At 45.3% G+C, this 10470-nt stretch overlaps 1 protein-coding gene across 2 annotated transcripts in view; it reads left to right on the top strand.

Moving 5' to 3' along the window:
• The first annotated feature begins 540 nt into the window (after positions 1–540).
• Positions 541–10470, top strand: part of PRICKLE2 (prickle planar cell polarity protein 2) — a 234862-nt gene continuing 224932 nt past the window's right edge. Inside the window, exon 1 of one of the 2 annotated variants that reach the window (XM_086939086.1) lies at positions 541–1295. The gene's annotated coding sequence lies outside the window, so the exon portion shown is untranslated. The remainder of the gene's footprint in view (positions 1296–10470) is intronic. The other variant, XM_086939087.1, reaches the window with a different exon arrangement.

Here is a 10470-nt window from a genome sequence, read left to right as displayed (position 1 = left end):
AGCCTGCCTCTGGCGCTACGGAATGTCGGGGTTGCTGAATACCATGGCTGCCTAGTTTCTCCCTTTGTAACTGTTTTCCTGAATTCCTTTCCATCTATTTTCTTTCTATTCCCTTTCTCTCTCTTATTCAGAGTCAAATTTTGATGATGAAAAATAAGTTCCAGTCTCCAAAAATGAGTTCTGGTTGGCCCCCAGTTCAAATTAAGCACTGCGCTAATCCACCCTGGACTCAGTATGTTCTATAAAAATACCCAAAATAAAATACTATAACTGTCTATAGCCCTTTGATCGATGAGGAAAGAGATATGTTTTGCAGGTAATCTTTCAAACCTAGATCAATTTCTAGCAGCTAAAACCCCTCTGTAGGGCTGGAGCCATTTTGCTTGCGTAACCCAGCTGTGCAATACAGGAAACACATGTTTAATATAAAGCAGTAACCCGTGATGGAAAGTATGCTAACTTTTTGGTCGACTACCAAGAGCAAGCATCCGAGTTCTTGAATAATTAGCGTCCTTAAAGCAATCTGTTTTGATCGTTGCTGCGTTGCCAACAATTTCCACCAGCCACATGCGCCCCGCTAAAAGGGGGCTTTGCTTTTCGCTAAACAACCCCGGGAGATTATTGATCTGCGAGCAAAGGGGGCGCCGATTTGCATAGAAATGAAACACGCAGGCTGGCCACGGCAAACCCCTACTGTCCCGGCTCTGTCTGACGTCACGGCCTCATTAGCATGCAGAGAAGGCGAGCACTGCAACACAAACGACTCTGGCTCCGGGAGCAAGCTGGCAATTACCCTCAATGGGCTGGCTATGTCCCTTTAAAGCCGCGCGCTCGGCGAACAAATTGGGCTTACTTTCGCTGCCTCTGGGGGTCATGTAAAAAAGCCAAGCCGGGGGTCTGGAGCAGGCTGAAGGAGAGGATGTGGCAAGGAGGGAGAAAGAGAAACAAGCTGGGTTTGTGAGGAGCGTCACTGGGAGAGCTCGTAAAGCCCGTATGCAGGGAGACTCCGGGCAGGAGGCTGCAGCTTTCTCGGCAGCTCTGCTCCCCAGCACCCGGTCCTGTTTGATGTGTCCGGGTCTGAGAAGGGGCTTTTGACAGAAGCTGACATCCCGCTTCGGACGGACAGCCGAGGGTGTGTGACACGGCAGGACGAGCACAATGCCCGGGTGCACCGCAGCCTTGTGTGTGATCTTGGAGTGTGCCTATGCTGGGGGGCTGAGCTGCCGGAGCTAACACCCCGGACGGCGGCAGGGAGCTAATCCTCGGGCTGGCAGTCGCTTCATCGCCGAGAGGAGGTAAGAAATGGCTTAAGCTAAAGCCTCGGTCTGTGAGTGGCACTGGGGAAACAAGCCTTGGTAAAAAAAAAAGTACAAAGTAACAGGGGGTGGATCGGACATGACGGGCATTCTTCAGTGACACGAAGGGGGGGCTCGCTGACATGTTGACCCTCCTTGGACTTGTGTTGCTCTGAGTGACAGACTTTGGCGCGTGCTGGTATACACCACAGCTGCCTATGGGGAAACTGTACTGTGCATTTTCCTTACGGACTGCGGGTATAAATTCAGGAAATCCCAATCGGTGCGTTTTATTTTACTGCACACCTATTTTTAGCGAGTAACCTAACATAGAGGGGTCAGTGTACTGTTCTGCAAAGATAAGGTTTGCTCAAGAGCAGGCATGCAAAGCCCATCTTCCTGGTGGAAGTTCCAGTTGACCAGTTGCCATTGGTTTTTACGAGATGTATTTAGCGTAATGGGTTTTGGGCATACATTGAACTGTTGGCAAGGCAATTCCAATGAATTTTAGTTGAACATCGGCACTGATTGTATGCGTTCGCCAGTGTCAGCTGAGTTTATTTTTTCTTCAATTGGTTGAAATTCCAGTGTTTTTCTCTCTCTGTGGCGCGAAGGAAATAAGCCGTTTGCAAACCGTAAACTGGATTTACCTCAGTAATGGGAGACAATTTTAGCAGGCGCATGTGACGCAGCCGTGACCTGTGACCATGTAAATATTTTAATCCATTTAGCCTTTGTTTTGTTGCCCCTGCTCCCTGCCCAGGCCGGACCTTCACGCACCACGGCAGATTAGTGTTGGCCAGAATAAATGGCAGAATCATTATTCCAGCAGCTGCAGTGTCAGCCTTCTGCTTTCAGCGGTATTACCGCCTAATGCACCGTGATCGTGTTTATGTAGTGTCCGGCTTTCCTACTGCCTACAAGGCTCATACGCTGTCTGCCTAGAAGCAAATGCTTCTATGCGCTGTGTCTTTTTGCTTGTTGGTTATAGTATCAGTATTTGCATAGCGCTTAGTTATCTTACATCTGCATGACATCGCAGCGCTTTTGGAACAGAGACCTTTTCCACACGCAGTGGCGTGGCACTGGGTCCTGGGACATTGTGCAAGGAAGTTAAATGCCTCCTTCCCCTGGGCCGCGGGGGAACGTCGGGCGCTACTAATAGCCACGCCCCTGTCCGCATAGTTCTTTGATTACTCACCGACAGAAGTCACTGGGTTCTGGAGCCACTGTTTTGACAGGGGGACGAAGATCGTCATCGATGACATCACAATTGACATCATCACTGAGATCACCGGTGACGCCACGCGCCATATGTACAACAAAGTGCCTTCACATGGTAGTCTCCTGGGACGGAGGGTGGGCACATGGCCCAGATGTTCCCCTGTACTCTTATTATACATTTTTTCGCCCAAGTTATGTCGCACTTTTTCGATTCTCTGAGAGAATGACAGGCCGTCGTGTTGTCTGTTTATCTGCAGTTGCACGACGAACCCCTCTCCCCCCTGCGGTGCATACATATTAAACTGACGCACATTGCTAAGTGGGTCCGTCTGCTTGCTGCAGGCGGTATCTGTAATTGTTATCTGGCGTCTGCAAGAGCGGGCTCTGCGGGGATCGCTCCCACAGATGGGCCGGTCCTCCGGCCCCAGAGGCGATAAGCATCTTTGACACGATTACCATAATTCGAGCCTTTTCGGACTGTACAGCAGATGAGCATCGTTTGCACAAGTGTCGCTGACACCCCAGACTACCATTCTCAATAGCATATGTTGTGAAATATCACATCAAGTACTTGTGTTGTGATCGGACCGCACTGCAAAGGATACATTTATGTGCAAGCAGTGGGAATATTAGTAATAATAATCCACATTTGTAAAGCGCGAACAATCCCCCGTAAGGGTCTCTAGGCGCTGGGGGCCGTCGGGAAGATTAAGCAAGCTATTGCCCAGAGTCACATGGTGCTGGGCTAATCTGCCGCCGGTGCCGGGGATCGAACCGTGTTCCCCAGATTCCAACGTCAGTCGCCCTGGCCGGCCGGGGCGCCACACCTCTCACCCATTGGACCTCTTTCTATGTGCTTTATTGAATGCGATAGAGAGACTGTCAGTGTGCAGGGGAGACAATGTGTGAAGATAGAACAGGAGAATGTACAGAAAAATACTGGGGTTTGTGGCAACAGAGTGGGCTTGCAGGATCATTTTGAGGGTCCTGCCCATGTATTCTAAACTGGGGTGCATGGTGAGGAAAATAATGATGGATTTAACCCAGATCTTTTGACTGGGGGTGAATGTTTTGATTTGTTCTGCATTCCGTCAATCAATTGTGTGTCTTCTGCATGTATTCACCCATGGCATGGTTAAGAGAATATCAAACATAGACAACATGGGACGTGCGCTCACCCATTAGGGAGAGCATCCAAGGTATTTTATTATATCAAGATATATTTGTATAGCGCTTACTACCCCTATGTGGGGGAGTGAGTGACAGCTTTTAGAGAGGTGGCGCTCATGCAGGCGACACCTACTTTATGCCTATTGGTCGATCGGAGGGTGAAGCAGCAACTCGGGGAGAGTCCACTGAGCGCTTTCCTGTTTCCTCATACCATTGTCCGTGCAAGAGGACCGTGACCCCAACCCAATAAAGTAGCCATGGTGCTCTGGCAATTTCCCTTCTCGCGTCCAGTGTGGCGCACACTCAGTGGGTGAATATCAAAGTCTGCCCACCATTTCAGATGGGAGGTTATAAAATATGTGAGTCCAGATTCCCACTGAATTTACCACCTTAGTTTTATGAAGGGTGGCATGAAAGTGCAGGGGGTCTAATATCCATCTCAGTAAGCTCTACATTTTGGTGATAAGGCTGCATCACCCTTCTCATCCCTACCTCTCCAGGGAGGCTCTACCTCCACGCCAGCCCCGGCACAGCGGCTCTCTCTGGCCCCCACTACTTCTGATCATTAGTTTCACTCCAGGACTTTGATATGTCCTCCAGGCAACATCATTGCTATAAAAAAGCATCAAATAAAACTAGAAAATCTGCCCTAACTTATCAACCGCGTTGATGAAGCTAGACCACTGCTAATTATTCTTTATTCGTCTATTTCATAATTTAATTAAACGAGCCCTGAATTACTTTAGTATCCCGCATCAGAGCACTGGCTCAGAGTCCACCAGGATGAGACACATGCAAATGAAATGACCAGGTCTAGCTAGGAAGATGGTTTTGTCTTAGATTACAGAAATTGAGATTGCATTTTTCTGCTCCTTGGCAGATGCTCTACTCTTCATCTTTAGGGGGCATGCGTTTAAAAGGTGATGTCCTTAAATTAGATTTTGAAATAATTTCTGTAGAAATCAAGCCTGTGTTGTTTTTTTTCATTTGAACAAAAATTGCTGGCCATCATAATATCACAGGCTCCACATTAGCTCTCATCTATTGCATGCTTGGTGGTACGTGTGTGTGCGTGTTTTTGTGGGTATGTATCAGTGTTATTGATCTCTCTATTTACAAATCCATAGCAAATCAAACATTTTAAAAGGAGACTCTAATATCCAGTTAATGAAAAGGGATTTGGGTGGGTGGAAGTCGTTCAGCAGTACTTCTGTCCAGATCAGTAGGCAGCTTGATAAGCCTAGCGGGACACATTCGCATTCATGCCACTGGAAAAGCTCCTTCTGGGATTTAAAATCCCAATCTGAATGAGGAGAACAGACTGCTCATATGCATGCACTCTTTTGTTGCTCACTCTCAGGGGAAGTCATTGTGTTTTGGCATCCTCATGGGTTTAAATCCCTCTTCGAGCTTTGTGTGCTACCGGTTGGCTCACAGGCAGTCATTGATTGCTGGTCTTGCCACGGCTAAGCGATATTTATTCACTGTTGGGAAAGAAAGCACAGCGCGTGTGTGAGATAATAAGACTTCAATAGAGATCTGTCTATGTTAGTTATGATCAGGGCATTTCATTTCGCCGTCCTCGCTCTGCGATGGATTACAAGGTAGCTTTGCATTATGAGCATCTCAGAATAGAGGAGTTGTGGTACATTTCAAGTCGGGTCGAGGTGCTCACACTGAAGGTACCGTCATCTATGGATTATCGTCTTCTGGAATGATTGTTCTTGCCGAAACACATAAGAAGGGATGAAGAGGTGACTTGTGGGCGTGGGATGTGGCCACTGTGGGCTAGGGGGCTGATAAAATGATTGAAATTAAATGGGAGATGGTGGTGGTAGTAGAAGGAGGAAGAGAATTGCCTTAGGGTGGATCGAGGTGCTTACACAGAAGGTACAGTTCCTCCATCTATGGCTCATCGTCTGCTGGGATGATTGTATTTGCCGAAACACATAAGAAGGGACTAAGAGGTGACTTGTGGACTTGGGATGGGGCCACCGTGGTCTGCGGGGTTGATAGTATGATTGGATTTTAAGGTGAGATGCTGGTAGTAGTGGATGGAAGAGAAATGCCTTAGGGTATCCCTTTTACTCTGCCAAGCCCTGGAGCCGACTTCCCGCCCCACCCTTGGAACCCAAAGTGCCTATGTGAAAGGAGTGTTGTTCTCCTTCTTGCTGACCCACCTCTCTGTACGCCTGCCTGGAGGAAAAGGAGACAGAGAGACTCTGATATGTAGAGCAGTACAAAGTAGTTGTTCCATATATTGCTGTCTCTCGTGCGGTTTTGTCAGCATCATTTCCTCTGCTCGCTGGCCTTTTATGGAAGTACCTCAGACTTAAAATAAAGGTGCTTTTTGTGCTGTAGAGTGCATGGATCGTAGTAGTGTCCCGCTCTCTGGTGGTGCACCCATTGTTTAAAGGTGCATGTCGGCAGCAATGGCAGTTTGAAGGGGAGCACGGGCCCTTGATTCTGCTATGTCTGCCCATGGGCAATAAACACGCACCGGAGACTAGTCTCATATGGTCTGCCATGGGGTATATGCAATCTGGTTGGCAGCAAAGTGTCTGGCCTTGCCCATCTGCATGATTTCTCTACTATATGCCTTGGTACCCAGACAAATGTTAGTTATTCTCTTACCACCATTGGACGCGCTGAGCTAGCAGAAGTCCACTCCCATGGATGATACTTGGAGGTTAATTTGCTTGGTCTGGCTTCTTCCCTTGTCAACTCGAAAGTGAGCTAAGCTTTCTTTTCGGATGGCAAGAGAGTGCAATGTAGTGTTACATTTCTGCCAGTTTCGATTATCCAGGCATATGCCAAACACGAGTCAAAATACAGTAATGTGTGTCCTCATCAAGAGAGCGCCCCAGAAAAAGGTACAATTAGTGGAAGAATGGCAATGCCATTTTTTTTGTTTTGTTTCTTAACTCCCTGAATCCCAGCTTGGCCTGTCTGAGGTTACTACACTGGTGTCCTTTATAACCAAACATTTGTTTCTAAAACTTTTTAAAGGTTTTAGAGCACTGGAAACTTGTGGTTAACTTCCAGCCTTGGTTTGAGCCCCTTTCCTACCCATATCTCTGATTAGTTATAAGAGGAGCTCTACAGTTCTCTTTCTTAGGTCTACCGATATGGTGTACTATGAGTTCAAAAATGATAGGTAGCTCAAATCAATTTCCTTTCTGGGGTCACCACCATAATAGAAACACAATACAATCGAATATGCTTTGTATTATTACAAATGCAAAAACCACAGTTGATGGACAGAATGCAGAACAATGTCATACATTCACTTCAGTACAGAGATCTGGGCCTAAATCCATCGTTTTTTTGCACTCCACACCACCTAAGTTCAGACATGGCCATATGCAAATCAGTCTGACCCTGTGCCTCATGGGAACAGTCAAGCCCGAACTGCCAAGCCATGCCTTCCCTGGACCGGAAACAAGCTTCCGAGGACCGGTTTCTGGCATTCCAGCCGTCTTCAGCCCGGCTTGCTTGAATCCAGTGGTGTGGAGAGCATGGGACTCACGTCTGAGCATACCCATCCCACTCGGGGTGACAAATGCAAAAACCACAGTTGATGGGCAGAATGCAGAACAATGTCATACATTCACCCCAGTACAGAGATCTGGGCCTAAATCCATCGTTTTTTTGCACTCCACACCACCCCAGTTCAGACATGGCCATATGCAAATCAGTCTGACCCTGTGCCTCATGGGAACAGTCGAGCCCGAACTGCCAAGCCATGCCTTCCTATGTATTATTACAGTATTTGAAATTTCTAAGCATACTATCCCATATGAGAAAAGTCAAATTGTCCCTACCAAGATTCAACCTCACCCCCTGCATGTCACCCATTCATATTTTGCCAGCGGTGCTTCAAATCACTGAGCCAGCCTGTGCTGGTTTATTGTTGTTCCCTTCTGTAGGTTTGTCTGTGTGTTTGTGTGTTTCAGTAAATATTTCCTACTGACGGGTTTCCAATCTGGTGAGATTTATACTCTTATGTTTTTTTAGGCACATTTCTTATATGAGTTAAAAGGTGATCAGAAAGAGCTTCTGATAAGAACCAATACCCTACCAATCAATGGATGGAAAAAAGTGTAGATTAGTTTGTTTTTTATTTTATCAGTTAGTTGCTTTGTCTGTATATAGTAAGCGTTTCCGCTTTTTTCAGAAAACATTTTGAAAATTAGATAACTTGAAAACCCTGTTTGTTACGGCTACCTGAGATATCATTGTTCGACAGAAGCACTTCCGATTATATTTGGTTGTGGATAAGTGAACTTGAACTGTAAACAAAGTTTTGACACACTGCTGTCTCAGACACACAAGACAAGGCAATAAACTGCATGTGCTTTCCAAGAAAAAATGCCCGGTTTCTTAACAGCTTTGTCCCTATCTTTATTCCTCACTGGACTGCAAATAGTTGTTTGTGTCGACAGGTGGCTTCCCTCAGCCTGATTTGGAGGGTATACAACCATAAAAATGCTCTCAAATATATACACGGTTAGTAATTTGCCTGGGCAGAACAATGAACATAAAAATATTTTGACTGTTCAAGTAACTGTCTAAAATTTCAGGCTGAAATCTGGAACTGTCAGACACAAATTTGTGTATTAATACTAGTGAATTCTTAAGCCAAAGGTCATTGTTCAGTGTGTCAGTTTTCATAACTATGCAATATGTTTTTTTTATTTAAAAGCGCACGACGACTCCTGGCTGTCTCAGCGCTATACTTGACTAATCTAACAATAGAATATGCAAAGGTAAGGTTATTTTCAGATCTAATGCCGGGAGCAAGTGAGCCTTCGTTCTTTTCCTGAAGGCTTTAGTAGAAGACTTAATGCCAATCTAGAGTAGAAAGAAAGGCTTTTAACGAGTTGGGAGCCAAAAGAAAAAAGGAAAGATCCCCAAAACTATTCATTTCAGTTTTACCGCTGACCACTATTGGACACACATTCTAAGCAGGGAAGTTGTAAAGTTATCAATCAGGATGCAAGGCGCCACACCATATTAGCATCACTAGAAGTTTCTCATAAGTAAATGGAGCAGTTAACTTTTCCAAGACCAGTGATAAAGGCTGATGTTTCCATAAGGCGAGAGGAGGCCCTACTCATATTGGTTTCGAGTTACTATAAAAAGTCCCAAATAATTAACTTTTTCTATGTATGAGGGTTACTCTAGCAGGGAAATCTATTTTTGCTTGCTTGAGTGTTGAAATCCCTAGCACTATTTCCGCCAGACATTCCAGAATGGAATCCCAGCTTTGCTCTCCAATATTCACTGCTCCCCATGTCCATTTTCCTTATATTTATTTTAGGTTCAGTGTCAGTAAATGCATGTCACAATAATGGGGATTATAATCAATACAGTATAAGCTCTATTGTTGATGTGAATAGCCTATTACTTTTAAGTACTAAAAACTACAAGTCTTCGGTAAATGGCAAGGAGATCCCCAGAAACTCCAAATATGTCTTAGTTCCTACTACATCTATCAATGAAAATCTCATACCACATTCAACCTTTTGTTCCTGTTTAGGCGAGGCAGTCAAGCTGCCAGTTTCTTTTCCCCTTGCCTTGGCTTGAAGGTCCTCCAAAGAAAGACAGCATTGGAGTTAATAAGCTTGTTGTTCCGCCCTTCGAGTATCACCCGTTAAAGATGTGCTTCTTCATCATAAGTTGCCCACTATTGACTGTGCTTTCAAGTGAAACTTGCAACATGGCTCTACCTACACCCGTAGCACTTTCCAATTGAGCACATGGCAAATAGATGGTTTAAGTAGGGATTTGAAGGAAGTGGCTATTGGTAAGTAGAGGAGGCGGAGAGGAATTTGTAGGCAGGAGAAGAAAAGTGTTCAATAGGAGGTAGGCCTGGTAGAAATTGAGGGGTTGACAGGCAAAGTGCACACAGGAAATAACTCTACATCATCAACGCCTATTCACCACATTACTTTAATGGATGGTGTAGGTAGAAGGAGTTGAACATTGTGGACAAGAATTCTGTGTTCCTTTATCAGGACTGGTAGCAACGAATCAGATTTGAAAGATGCACAGCTAGAGGATGGAGTTGGGGTTTCATTATCAAAGAAGATGAGAGGAAAGGTGCTTTGAAGAATGCTGCTTATCAGATACTTCGTGGTGTAGGCTACCACAATGTGCTGCCTCCTCGGAATTGGCTAGTCCTCAGTCTCAAGGCTGCACTCCCGACTTGGGCTTAACGCAACCCTATAACACCAGTTGTTAACAAAATACACAAACCCACAAGTTATTTAGGCAACATGAATATCAATAGCTGAGCATCACAGAAACATGGTCCATGATTCACACAGGGCTCTTTTAGATGTCTCAACTCAATTGCACAATAAAGCATTGAAGTGGGGCTACTTTAAGCATGGAAAACACCATATTTCTCACAAATGATGGATGGTAGACGACTTGAAGGATTAATTTTAAGATCCAGTCTTCAACTCTTCATTCAAGAGAGAGACTGGCAAGTACTGTATAGGTTTCCATTCGAATATGTATGCATTTCCCTATGGCTTTCCAGTCAAGGCTAATACATTTGTTGGTATTAGGTATTTCTACCTCTGGGGTGACACGTTAAATGACTCGAAGTTCAGTCATGCACTTGTAGTCATTGAGGATCTTGACAAACAAGGATCCACTCACATCATCCAGCTTGATCTGGGTTTTGTCATTTATTTTGGTGATCTCATACTTCCATAATGCATGCCTTAGGGTCAGCGACTGATTCATGTAATTTGCTCTGCAATTGTTG

This window comes from Lissotriton vulgaris, chromosome 9 (genome assembly GCF_964263255.1).
Source record: "Lissotriton vulgaris chromosome 9, aLisVul1.2, whole genome shotgun sequence".
Lineage (NCBI taxonomy): Eukaryota > Metazoa > Chordata > Amphibia > Caudata > Salamandridae > Lissotriton > Lissotriton vulgaris.
The sequence above is the reverse complement of the archived record's forward strand: the minus strand, read 5'-3'. Positions and strand labels throughout refer to the sequence as shown.